Genomic DNA, 14509 nt, shown 5'->3' with positions numbered 1-14509 from the left:
AAGAGTAACGTTTATTTTTCGAAGAAAAAAAAACGTTACTCTTTTTCAAAAACCACCCTTTTAGTTTAAAAATCAAAAAAAAATAAAAAAACTAAAAATGTATTATTTTAATTTTTTTTTACAACTACATCTCAAAACCAACAAATTGAAAAAAGTTTATATTTTTAGTTTTTGCCAAGTATTTGAAAATTTTTTTATTATTTTTTTTGAGTACCTATCAACATCTTTGAGCCCTTTAAGGGACATTTTATTCAAATTTGGTACAGAGTGGTTTCTAGGGATGCCAAATCAGAACACATTACAAAACTTTAGAAAAAAAAAACGCAAATTAACATTTTTTTAAAAGTCCTCCCTATTTTAGCGATCTGTTTCATTTTTCGCCCGGTATACGCGCACGTAATAACCACGAGGCACATATTTCAGCGTTTTCGGGGGACCTGAGCGTAACAAGGCTTTCGCATTTTAGAAATTAGGCGGCCCCCATCTCGGCGGAATATAATAAGACGCGGCCCAACTCGTCCGTATAGCTTAGTAGCTCCATTATCCTCTCCGAGACGGAGAAACGCACATAGCCGCTAGCCCTACAATAACAACCTCACGAGAGGGTCCATCACCATCAGCCAAATAGATTTCGAGGAAGGGCGTCCTCGGGCCCCCGGGGCCCGGCGAATTCATGCAAAATTCATATTTAAATTGCACCGGATATTTTTCTTTTATCGGCTCCACCCGCCCGGCTACTGTTTTATTCGAGTTTTATTCGCGAACGTTGTATTTGTCGGGACGACCGTCGTATTTTCTCTAAAACGATGCATTTGAGTGCAACAAGGATAACTTTTTTAAAGCAAATCGAAAGCCGTTTTAAAATAACTTATCATTTTCTAAAAATATTGATTCTTTAAAAAAAATTAGAAGGAAACAACGTAGTGGCAAGGGTGCTCAGAACGCCCTGTATATTTATCGTTTATAACACAAAAGAACTTACTTTTCCAAAATTTAAGTAAAATTACCCAAATAATAAACATATTATCGTAAAAAAGTTATAGTGCGTTGATTTAAATCACCTTAATTGCATTCAAAAAAGCTAGTCCTAAAGTATGGCCCCTTCTTTAGTAAACACCCTGTATACAAAGTGTAAGAAGTTTGAGCATGAGATAGGGCAATCATAAATGAACAAAAAAATTGTATATTACAGGGGCGTAAAATTAACAAGTTTTCAAAATACAGCGAGTATTAATATTGGGGAGTTTCATCACAACGTGACAACAGCGCTTAACCTAACGCTACACAGCTGATGCACGCGGCAGACTTGTCCTACGGAAAAAATGTAAAACAGCTATTATTGTGAAACATTTAGCAACGCAAAATCCAGTCATTTTTAAACGCAAGTTCAAAACAAACTACAACATATGCTCAAAATGTTCACCACCATTTTCGATGCACGCACGACGGCGACGTCTTCAAGTCCAATTCAACTTAAGAAAAGGAAACAGTCGAGGGGTGTTTCGCTGTCCAAATTTTGTACACCAAAATGCATCCCCCGAGAAAAATACACACAAATAAAATGCCTCCGAAATTCCATAAATTGTCTCGATATGACAAAAAATTTCCGAAATACCCCCGAAATGCCCTAAATGCCAACGAAATGTTTCCGAAATGCCAGAAATACCAGAAAATGCCTTTAAATGCCATTAAATAGCCCGAAATGCCTTATTAGTCCAATTAAATCTTGCCTTTAAATCGAAATTTTAGGCAACTTGCCTGAATTATTGATATCAGTTAGTTTGAGATATAACAATAAGTTACAGTAATTTTTTGTTCAACCCCCGGCCAAGGGTGAAAAAAGATAAAACAAAGGAGTTTTTCAAGACAACTCAAAAGGGACAAGGACTAGAAAAAGTTGTAAAGCATACAATTCTACATAAAAATGGCATCTTGACTTTTTCTCGTACTATTAAAATTAACAGAGTTAGGGAGGCTAGAAGTGTCAGAAATTTAAAAAAATCATAACAAGCAGAAAAACGAAATAATTTTGTATTTTTTTTTTCAATCTACTCTAAAAAATGTAAAGAGAGACGTATTTTTTTCATCGGCGGAAAAACATATTTACAGGGTGAAATACACCCTCAAAGTTCGCCCCCCAAAACAGTTTATGGGGGTTCTAATTTTGAAATTAAACAAAATGGAAATTACTTATGATAAAAAACAAATATTTCGCAAGTGATTCCGTGTTTGGGGGTATTTTTTATTTCAGAAAAACTATTTTTTATTTATAAAAAAATCATATTTACTCAAAATGNAATATGTATATACAAAAAAATAGCAAGAATGGGACTTGCTTGGACAAATTATATAAAGTATATAATTTTTTTAAATTATTCACATCAAGTTTAAACACATTTAAACTGAAACCCTCTGAATTTCCCCACTGTATTTGAGCTGGCAACACATATTACTGCATTTATCATTGCTTTTCGAACCCGTATCTCTATTAAGGCGATATAGGATTAAACGTTGAATCTTCCAAGACGCGGTATTTAAAATCATTCCCGGATATTTACTAAAAAGGACCCCCTGGAGTAATAACTCGCGCGTGGGTGCATCCTTCTGCTCCTCCGGTATGTCAGCAAATAAACTCCTTGATCCATTTTCGTTGAAGATGGCCCGAGGGGTTCCGGAGAATAGTCGCCCCTTGGAGAGGAGGTATATTGGAATCGATTGAGTAGTGAATGCATTGATGTTTTGTATGTTTATATAAATTCTCGGAACGGTGGGAAAGACAGTGGCGTGCAGCCCACGCCACTCCCGTTCGTCAAGATTTCGATATTACGCGAATGTCGTAATAATTCAGTTAATTTTAAATTTTTGATTTGAGTTCGACACCTCGGTGCGCAAATAGGGCGGAGGGATCTAAAGAAATTTTAAAATGTATGCCTATCAAATTAAACGTTTTTCTGATTGACGATGTGTTCGTGAAATAATGTCAGGCTATAAAATCAATTTGCATAAACAAAATACAACTAATAAAAACACCCTTTAACAGATTTTTTCGACGATGGATTGGTTTGATTAATAGTATTTTTTAGTTTTATTAATTATTTTTCGGTAGAAATTTTAGGTTTATTAAAGAATGTTTGAAAATGTGCAAATTTGTACCTTTACATGGTTACTAATATTTACACCAAAGCGTGTTTTTTTGCTCCAGCTGTTTATGGAAGATAAAATTAGTACAAGAGAAAATGATTACCAGAGGAGATAATTTTCGGCGCGTTCCGTTTTATATTTTATAACTTTTAATGAAAATAATAACGAGAGCGAAAATACATCAGTCTAAAGTTTGATGAGATATCCTACAGGGTATTCCCCTGGGATCAGGTCTTTTGGGCAGGACGTGGGGCACGTGGAATTATTAACGCCGTAAGCCTTAGCCGGTGTTATGTTTAGAAAATATAACTAAAAATATTTTCGATGCGTAAGTTTCACAACAAAAAAATCATAGAAAAATGTCAATGAATGTCAATAATTTAAAATGTTTATAATTAAGTCACTGAAAAAAATATTATAGAAGAAAAATGTCATTCTTTGTCGCACGAACGTTAAAAATTTGTAAAAAATGGTGAGGTGTGAATAACTTATGAGCAGTTTTAAAGTTATTATCGCTTAATAAAATTTTTCGATTTAAAAAAATTATTAAAAATGGCTTGTTGTCCAAATAAAATGGGAGACCTTTTCTTATTGAAACACAATTCAGAAGCAAATGTTTACATAAACGTATACAAAAATTAACGATTTTTTACTTTTACTTAATTAAGACTTAATACTTAATAGGCCAAATTTCATCGAGCAATGTTAAGCTTTAGATATTTTCGTGAATGATGGACCTATTTTTTAAAAACATCAAATTTTAAAATTAAGAAAAGGGACAAACTTTTAAAAATATATACAGGGTGATACATAAATGGTGACCAAAAATGAAACCTCGTATTCTTTGGTGAATTTTAAGGACAGTTTTTCTTATAAAGTTATTATCTAGGACGCTTCGTTAAAAAGATACAGGGTGTTAAACTTCAAAAAATATTTTTAATTTTTTTAAATAATTTAAAAACTGGTACTTAAGTGAAATAATTTGAAATTGGGCACATGTATTTATGTAAACATTGTCCAAAATCTGAGGGCTTTTTCTAAAATTTAAATGTTCCATTGGCGGAGATACAGGGTATCGGTGGCATATTTTTCTAAATAAAATAGTACGCCACTGCTTTACGGTAAAAATCAGGCTTTTTTCGAAAAACATAAGAGGATAGTAATTTGTAGAAAATTGAAAGACGAGCCCAAAAATATAATTGTTGTTACCGTAAAGCAGTGGCGTAATATTTTATTTAGAAAAATATGCCACGGATACCCTGTATCTCCGCCACTGGAGCATGTAAATTTTATGAAATGCCCTCAGATTTTGGACAAAGTTTACATAAATACATGTGCCCAATTTCAAATTATTTCACTATGTAGTTTTTAAATTATTTAAAAAAAAAATTAAATTTTTTTTGAAGTTTAACACCCTGTATCTTTTTAACGAAACGCCCTAGATAAAAACTTTATAGGAAAGGCACTCCTTAAAATTCACCAAAGAATACGAGGGTTCATTTTTGGTCACCACTTGTGAATCACCCTGTATATTAGCTGTTCTTATCTAAAAATGAATACCATATTCTAATTTAGCGACCCCATAAACCTCTCTCTACAAATTTGAAAGAAATGTATGGGATGTATATTCCATGCCAAGGCACAAAGGTCGTGACCAGACCATTTTTAATTTTCCCGATTTTTTGTTATTATTTAATACCTATTTAGAACAACTCTCCTGAATTTTTAAAAATTTTTATTTCAAAAAAAAAAATTTCAAATACATGCTTGGCAAAATCTATCAGAAGTTTTCAAAGAAAGAAGATATCAAAAACTCTTTTTTTCATTTTGTTCGTTTTGAGATGTAGTTTTATAAAAAATAAATAAAAATATACATATTTAGTTTTTCTGTCTTTTTTAATTTTTAAACTAAAAAAAGTGCTTTTTGAAAAAGAGTGGCGTTTTTTTTAAATTAAAATATAAAAAGAAATGCAATTTAAAAAAATAGAATAAAAAAGATCTTACTCTAGAACCTGTCTCATAAATTTGCATATTATTGAAAGACAATTTATTTGAGAATTTTTCGAAGAAAAAAAAAGTGGCGTTTTTTTTAAATTAAAATACAAAAAGAAATGTNTAAAGTGCTTCCTTGAAAACACAGACATGAAGTGACAATTAACTCTTCACAGAAGAATTTCTACACCCTCGACGTTTAAAAAAAATTGATAAACGTTTTTATGTATCCATTCTATTTGGAACAAAAACATATTCTTTATATTTTCCCGAGATGTGTTCTTTTTTTAGTTATTCAAATTTTAAAGAGAACAGACGAATTTAACCGAACAGTATTTGATTTTGGGAAATAGAGGGTGTCCCACTAAGGTCGACGAGGTACGATATTAGAGAAGCCCTCGAGTCCTAGAGCTTCGGGAAAAGACTTTGGATTAATCGACCAAGAGAAATCGCTAGAAATTGTTTTCAATTCGTAGCTCGGCCGCTAGGGGGCGCAATCTACATACCAAAACATAGAGTTGAATTATTCTCAGAAATGTTTTCTATTCAAGTATATCAAATAGTATGGATAGCCGGATTAATTTAAAACTTTTGAGAAAAACGGCATTCTTTTGAAATAACGCCATCTATAGGTTTCCATATTGAGGTAAATGACATCACCACGAGATGCATGAAAAGACATTTCCAACGAGGTATAACACTATGGGCTTTTGATGAGCCAATCCTCAAAAAAATGCATTTTTCTGATCAGACATTTAGGGCTTCCCCCACCCTTTCTGTAGAGAGATAGAACAAAATGTACAATAACAAAAGTTATGCGTAATGAATCCGGTTATCTATATTTGTACTATTTAATGTACCTGAATAGGAAATATTTCTGAGAAAAATTCAACTCTATATTTTGGTATGTAGATTACGCCCCCTAGGGGTCAAGCTACGAACTTGAAAACTATTTCCAGCGATTTCTTTTGGTCGATTTATTCATCAAAATTTTTTTCCCAAAGTTCTAAGGCATACTTTTCCTAATATCGTACCTCGCGGAACTTAGTGGGACACCCTGTATATTCTTTTCTTATGGATTATGGATTTATTTGATTTGAAAATGATGCTGGAATTTCTACTAATAGAAGATTCGTTTCAAAATGTCGGAGCTAAGGTTTTGTTTGGTACAAGCACCTCACTTCAATATTTTGAAATTTGTGACGAAATAGTGGCGTAAACGAACATACACTATGTCTTTTTCAAAAGGTGTTTTAATTTTGTATCTTCATACCTCGTGATATGTAAAATATATTTTCTCGACTCAAATTAATTTCTTAACAACTAAAGAAAATATATAGTTATGTATTTATTTATATTCTATTCATTGTCAGGAAATAATTAATGAATATGCCGAATAATAATAATTTTAGAAAGATATTAAAAACAGTTTGTAACATCAGGCCTTATGTTCCCTGTCATACGTCATGTGTTGACCATCTTTGAATGAAGAGAACCAAAAATAGTTTCAATTGCGAATATACATTAAATTCAGCTTCAGCCACACCAAAATTTGAAAATAAAACCCGCAACAATATTTACAAGAGGATATTAAACACTGAAATAATTCACATGATATGTATAACAATATGTCAGTAAAATAGACTAAAACTAAGTCACTAGGTAGAGAAAAAGCTTGAAGACCCTGTCAATCACGGATTGATGTAAAGTTTCCATAGAGCTTCCGAAATTCGAATTATCCCACACGTATTCAGCCTTGGAGCACATTTTGAGCAAGTAGAGGCAAGTAACAGCAAGATTCATGGCAATCACAATTTTTAAATTATCTCCAACTGGACAGCCAACAAATCCGAAACGTTTATTACTTAAATTCCTGTATTTTCTCGTTCGAGGTCACTGTAGATCGTCTTCCGATTTGGGAATGTCGAAAATTTCCGCAAACAGAGGTGGTAATGTGAGTTTCGTCCAGTTCATTCGGAACCAGTCCAGGTGGGCGGTATGCCTGGCACCCAAATTCCTCAATTCCGGCAGTTTTATTAGCAAGTTGGAGAATATCTGTGGCTCACTGGCATGGTTCCGACTCACCTATTTAAAAAAATGCGCATAATAATAATTGATTTTTACACTGTACTGTTAAAATTTACAGCCTGACCAAATTGGCAACGTTACCAGACCGCACCGTAGCTCATCTGAGCTTTGGTATCCGAATCACTTGTGAAGCTTAAAGTGCACAGTCATGAAATTGTAAACCATGTATTTTAAATTTCTGGAGAAGGGAAAGCAAGGGAAAAATATCGCAAATGGTAAAACCCTTTCGTCATCAAATATTTTTAATTCAGGGAAAGTGAAGAAAACATTTAACTATTACTTTATTCTTACAAATTATATGTGCCTATATTAAAAACTTGTACAAATAAACATTAACACAAATTTCACTTTTTTAATTTTTTACAGGGATTACTACCTATTTTCAAAATTTTGTACCAATTTATAACCTTAGATTGCAGATATATTAATTTAGTCCAATTAAATAAGCCTTTAAATCGAAATTTTGGTCAGCTTGCCTGAATTTTTGATATGAGTTAGTTTGACGTATATTATAACAATAAGTGACAGAAATTTTTTGTTCAACCCCCGGCCAAGGGTGAAAAAAGATAAATCAAAGGAGTTTTTCAAGATAACTCAAAAGGGGCAAGGGCTAAAACAAAAAGTTTCTTATAAAAATTGTAAAGCATATAATTCTACATAAAAATGTCGTCTAGACTTTTTCTTGTACTATTAAACTTAACAGAGTTAGGGAGGCTAGAAGTTAAGGGAATATTTCAGAAATTTAAAAAAGTCATCACAAGCAGAAAAACGAATTAATTTTGTATTTTTTTCAATCTACTCTAAGAAATGTAAAGAGACACGTAATTTTTTTATCGGCGGAAAAATATATTTACGGGGTGAAGTACACTCTCAAAGTTCGCCCCCCAAAACAGTTTTTTCAAAATTTCTGGGGTTCTAATCAATATTTTGAAATGAAACAAAACGGAAATTACTTATGATAAAAAACAAATATTTCGCAAGTGATTCCGTGTTTGGGGGTATTTTTTATTTCAGAAAAACTATTTTTTATTTATAAAAAAATCATATTTACTCAAAATGAATTAAAAATATGATTTATGTAAACAAATTGACAAAATTAAATTGACCCATTTCGAGGTTTTCGTTAAAATCTCTGTTTAGGGGGGTGAACAACAAATTTGAAATTGTTATAACTTTCTTATTAAAAATTAAAAAATATATCTATTTCGAAAAGACAGGTTACATTTTTTAGAGTAGATCGAAAAAAAAATTACAAAATTCATTTCATTCATTTTTCTGCTTATGACTTTTTTAAATTTCTGAAATCTTTCCATAACTTCTAGCCCCCCTAACTCTGTTAATTTTAATAATACAAGAAAAAGTCAAGAGGCCAAATCAGGCATATGAATAACTCAACTTGATACATTGTAAATATGTATGTAATTCATATTGTTTCTATTAAAACTATTTTAATAAATCTGCAGCTCTTTTATTTTTTCTTGATACAGAGGTAGAATAATTCTCTCAGACAACAATAACTTGTCATTATTAAAAAAAAATATTTAAAAAATAAGAAAAATGGAAAAATTACTTGTTTTATATATTATGTAAAAATGGAAACTAAGGAGCAATGCCATAAAGGTAAACTTTTTGAAAACTTTTTTTTATTTACGATACACTTAAATTCAGTTAAAAAATAAAACTTTTAATGCATACGTATTCCTCAAACAAATCAATTTCTTCGCCACTGCTATTCACGTTGAATATAGTTACCAATTATAAATAAATAAGTGGTTACTTAGTAACCTGCTTCTTGATTTGAATCAAGGAAATGCCACTAAGGTACTAAGGTACAATTTTCAACACCCATGAGCCTAATTGGTCACCTTGACGCCCTGATATCGAATGATACAATGCATCTCATCGAGCCAGTGTTGTTCCAGAGCTTAAATAATTTGTAATAGAATCTATAGAAAATAGTAATAGATTATAGAAAACTGTAATAGGATTTGTTCGTTGACTGAAATGTACCGTTTTCACATCTTTAAACTTTAGTTTACTCTGTGATTGAACCTATATCATTTTATTTTTTAACAAAAGTTTGTTTTTATAGAGTAAAGTTTCGTTTTGTTATAATTATATTTTATTTTAGTGTTATTGTTTCTTCAAGGGAACCATATGTATTTTTGTTTTCTTTGGTTGAAATAAATTTATAAAGATTCTGTGGTTTTACATCTCCAGAATTTCCTCACTGTCGAGCTAAAAATTCAATAGGCTTTTTTTGCAAGAATTGTAAGTGAAGTCCATGTGACAATTAAGATCAAAAGAGATAGAAATAGTACTACAAGTCAGATATTCACCAATATTCAATCGCGAAAAAAAGCCTAATAGTGTAATAGATTTTGACAACTTCGTAATAGGGTAATAGAATTTTCTCAAATGTAATAGATCTAGTACAATTGTAATAGCTGGAACAGCACTGCATCGAGCACCTCGTGGACAAACTATTACGCGCACGCGCACAATACAAAACTTCCTTCAGAATGCCTCGAAAATGCACTAAATTCCTCGAAATTCCAGAAAATGCCTCAAAATGCCCACAAAATGCCTCCAAATATCTCAGAATGCCTCAGATTTTGAGAAAATGCCTCGAAATACCTGCAATGTGTACACAAAAATGCCTCGACGAAACGCCCCTCGGAAACAATGGCACGCAAAAAACACTCCGACACGGTCGAATCCAGATACCAACAGAATTGCGTATTGCTGGTTACTGGACACCTTCGTACCTTGTGTTAATAAACCGCCGCGCAGTTGTCACATTGCTCGATATGAATTTTATCGAATTTTAAAATTACAATGCCAATTATTTTTTAGAATTAAGCATAAAGAAGTTAAAAAAAAGTGATGAACATTGTATTTTATGGTATTCTATGCACGCAGGTATTATATGTCAATATTCCTTAATTAATCGTACCTTTGTACTGCAAGTTAGAGGATTTGGATAAATTTTTTAAATGGAAATGGTTGAGCTTAGGACCCATGTCATATAAGGTTTTTTTTTGTTTATTTTAATGTATTCTATCGTCGTGTTAAAATTAAGGCAGTCAATCTTCTAACACCCTGTATTTTGGCCCGTAGTCTCGGCTTATGTCGATGCGACACACGAGTTGCCTTTTCTCATTTTATAAACGATTAGAGTAATGGTCGCGTACTTTCTTGGGAACCACACGAAATTACTGTAAAGCTAGGAAAGGCACAGCCGTCGAGGTTTTTAGGTCAATTGCAGAGGCATTCTATGCGGTCGTCGATGTTCTTCGTTGATTTGTCCTCTGTCTTTCGAGAGGTTCACGACAGCATGTCAAAGAACGTCTAATTATAAGTCTCGATCTAAGTATCGTCTATGAAACTGGATAATATGAGTAGAGGTTGAAGTCATGTTATGAAAATTAATACCTAGCAGTTATAAAATCTAAACGTTGTAAAAACACAGAAAAAAGTAGACAATCGACAGATAATGTAAGTACCACAAAATAATATCCTGAATATTGCATCGACAAAATTCTACAAGTGATTCTCTGACAAAAGGTAGCAAATAAATTCACAGTCTTAATTTTTTCGGATATAGGGGTACATATTATAAAGGTTAGTATAATTAATTTTTCTTTGTTCCCTTAACCAAATATATCAAACTAAAAAAGCAGATAAATAATATACTTATACCTAATAAAAAATACACATCACCAAATTACGAAGAATGTTGCATTTTGGAATATATTTAAGATTAAATTTTGATTGTTTACCTGCTTCTAGCGCCAGATATATTATAATATGATATTTATTCTATTACCTAGGTACCTACTTTTAAGTCGTTTAATAAAATAATGTCAGTTTCTTTTAATTTTTTAAAGGTATTATTTTCTTTCTCTAAAATTTTAGCCGAACACCACTGAATTATATGACTGTTTTCCAAAGCGCGGTGGTAGTTTCCATTTCTCAAATTCCTATTTTTTTTAATAATCTTTACATGTATATATTCTAGTATTTACAGGTCGTACAATTTAGCAATATAATCGACATTATTTCGGTAACAGTGATGAGTGAATGGCGTTTTTCAGTTTACAATTTCAATTACACCGAAACTAACAATTAACGTTGCAGTTTTGCAGTAAATAAACGATATGGGCAATATTTCTGACGTCATTTTCGTGGTAAAATAAAAACAAACTGACTTAACCCGAGTTATTTATAAATATGTACACAATGATGAAAGGTAATAGGTAATGTAATAATAATCATTTCTGTGTACTTACGGCATGTTTACAAAGCGAAACGATTATTGTGCACTTAAAATTACTTAAATGTAAATGTCTACAAACTTGGGCGTTATCCAAAAATTTAAATCCACAATTATTATACCTATTGGAAATACTTAAAACGATACAAAACAAGTAAACCACAAAACTTAAACAACGCCTATAAGTTTTCCATTTTTTTTGACAGCAGCACACTGGACTGCAACTAGACGACAACACAAGTTTTTTACTACAAGACATAACCTCTTTTTCTCTAATAATCAACTGAAGTAAACACAAAGGAACCTTAGCGCTATTTTAGAACAAATGTTATACAAACACAAACCTAGGAATTGCATTCATCGTCCCGACACAAATATGCACAGAAAACGCTGAACTTTCACTCGAAACTCAGGTGTCTCGCGTACAGCAAACGCTGACGGTGGTTTTTCTGGTCATAAATCAAATTCCGTCCTTTGACTACGATAAGACAATAAAAAACCTCGGACGGCAACCTGTTAACCATATACAAAAACCTTGCGTAACACTAAATTAACAAACACCTTACCTCTCTCTATGTATCGTTGTAAGCCATTTTCAGCAACCACTAAAAACAAGTGCATGCACCACGGAAAAATGTCACAGCTACAAATCTACCAGACTTATCGCGTCTTTGACAGAACGACGCACCACAAACTTCCGATTAACTCTGCCCAAATTGTTCACGATCACACGAAGAAAACACAAGATTTCACAGAGGACAATCCATGACGAGGTTTCACGCGTATGTTCCAAACAGAGCGAAGCGCTACCCCCACGGTGACGTCTTTGACTGAACGCGAAAGCACGAAACAAGCTTTTGGAGATCGAGCAGCAAGCTCTCGGGCGCTTAGAACTTGTCCCGTGATCCGAGGGTGGGAGGCCACCGCCGACTTGTCTGCGCGTCAAAAACGGGAATCACCTCAGGAAGTGTGCGACGAATGAGAGAAAAAAAACAAATACTCATTATGTATTGTTTGTTTTATGGTTTATTCGACCTTGTCGGTTTGTTTGATGCGGGGTTTTATGTGAAAAAATGCGGAACGTGTGTCGTCGGCGAGTTAGATAACGCCCTGAACGGTGTCGCTGGAGTAATTAGTGGATTTTAGTAATCAATTAATGACTCTAAATTGTAAACAATACAGTTGAATAATTATACACTTTTATTTATAACATAACACTCGTTTTCGTTGAATAACAATTTCAAATTCAGGTACATTGCAGTAGGTGGCTTAGCATCGTTGGGGGATATACAGGGTGTTTTATAATAGTATGTCTTTATTCAGGGGGGTGAATCTGCGCATGATTTTAAGTAAAAAATCCCTTGTTGCCATGGTAAAGGGTGTTAAAGTTTCAATCATTTTTCTGTCTTTTCTTTGTGTCCCACAATTTTTGAGATATACAGGGTGATTCACAAATGGTGACCAAAAATGAAACCTCGTATTCTTTGGTGAATTTTAAGGGGTATTTCCTATAAAGTTTTTATCTAGGACGCTTCGTTTAAAACATACAGGGTGTTAAACTTCAACAAATATTTATTTTTTTTTAATAATTTAAAAACTAGTTAGTGAAATAATTTAAAATTGGGTACATGTATTTATATAAACGTTGTTCAAAATCTGAGGGATCTTCCAAAAATTTACATGCTCCAGTGGCGGAGGTGCAGGGTATCGGTAGCATATTTTACTAAATAAAATAGCAACCATGATATTTTCGGATTCGTCTTTCAATTTTCTACAAATTACTGCCCTCTTATGTTTTTCGAAAAAAGCCTGATTTTCGAGTAAAACTTAAAAAACCAATTGAAAATACTTTTATTTAAATGACATGACAAGCACTAATCATTCGGTTATTTATTCGAATAAAGAAATTAATAACATTAGTCATCATTTTAATGATTTTATTTGAGTATAAATGCTCAAAAATACCTGCATTTCCACGAACACAGGCCCGACATCTTTTTAATAACAAAAATGTAATTCGAAATTTTTTGTTGCTTGAATCTGATGAAAATTATTTTATTTATTCTTTCTTCTAACTGCTATGTAATTTAAAAAAGCATTATATTCGAATATTGTGTGTTCTCGGTTCATTTTTTAAGTTTTACTCGAAAATCAGGATTTTTTGAAAAATATAACACATTAGTAATTTGTAGAAAACTGAAAGATGAATCCGAAAATATCATGGTTGTTACCGTAAAGTAGTGGCGTACCATTTTATTTAGAAAAATATGCCACCGATATCCTGTATCGCCGCCATTGGAAAAAGCCTCAGATATTGGACAATGTTCCAATGCCCAATTTCAAATTATTTCACTTACTAGTTTTTAAATTATTTAAAAAAATTAAAAATATTTTTTTAAAGTTTAACACCCTGTATCTTTTTAACGAAGCTCCCCAGACTTTCTTCCGGTATGCCACAATAATGTACCTGAATTTGAAATTGTCCTACATAGTTTTTCAATAGACAAATAGGCAAAAAGGTGTAGTCAGTCATTGATTTATTGTGTAAATTCATCATAAATGATACGTTCTATAAAAATAATTGATTATTATTTAAACCAAACTAAAAACATAAACCCATTTATTTTTAATTATTTTGTCGACTGATTACTTTTATAGCAATCATATTATTGACCGGATATAATAGTGTGGAAACGGAAAAAGTAATTTGTACTTACTTACAAAGTAAACTATTCATATAATAAGCTTTATTTTCCTCAAAGACAAAAGACATTGTATAGGAATAGTCATACAGCAAGATACCTTAACCTACTTACTACATACTAAACAATAGTTGCAATTTCAACATACATTAATTAGAAAAAAATTCATTCAATGTATAAAATGTACTGTTTACCAGATATCGGTACAGCCTATTTTTAAAGATTGTGAGACTTTGTGCTCTTTTTATATCCAAACACAATTTATTATAAACTTCATATTCTCATTGTGAAGTTCTCTTGCCCCTAATTT

The 14509-nt window shown here is 32.2% G+C and overlaps 1 protein-coding gene across 1 annotated transcript in view; it reads right to left on the bottom strand.

The window, feature by feature from the left end:
* Positions 1-12308, bottom strand: part of LOC108917850 (protein slit) — a 362966-nt gene extending 350658 nt beyond the window's left edge. Inside the window, exon 1 of the mRNA XM_018724635.2 lies at positions 12064-12308. The gene's annotated coding sequence lies outside the window, so the exon portion shown is untranslated. The remainder of the gene's footprint in view (positions 1-12063) is intronic.
* Between the last annotated feature and the right edge of the window lie 2201 nt (positions 12309-14509).

Source organism: Anoplophora glabripennis, unplaced genomic scaffold, assembly GCF_000390285.2.
Source record: "Anoplophora glabripennis isolate ALB-LARVAE unplaced genomic scaffold, Agla_2.0 scaffold17, whole genome shotgun sequence".
Lineage (NCBI taxonomy): Eukaryota > Metazoa > Arthropoda > Insecta > Coleoptera > Cerambycidae > Anoplophora > Anoplophora glabripennis.
The sequence above is the reverse complement of the archived record's forward strand: the minus strand, read 5'-3'. Positions and strand labels throughout refer to the sequence as shown.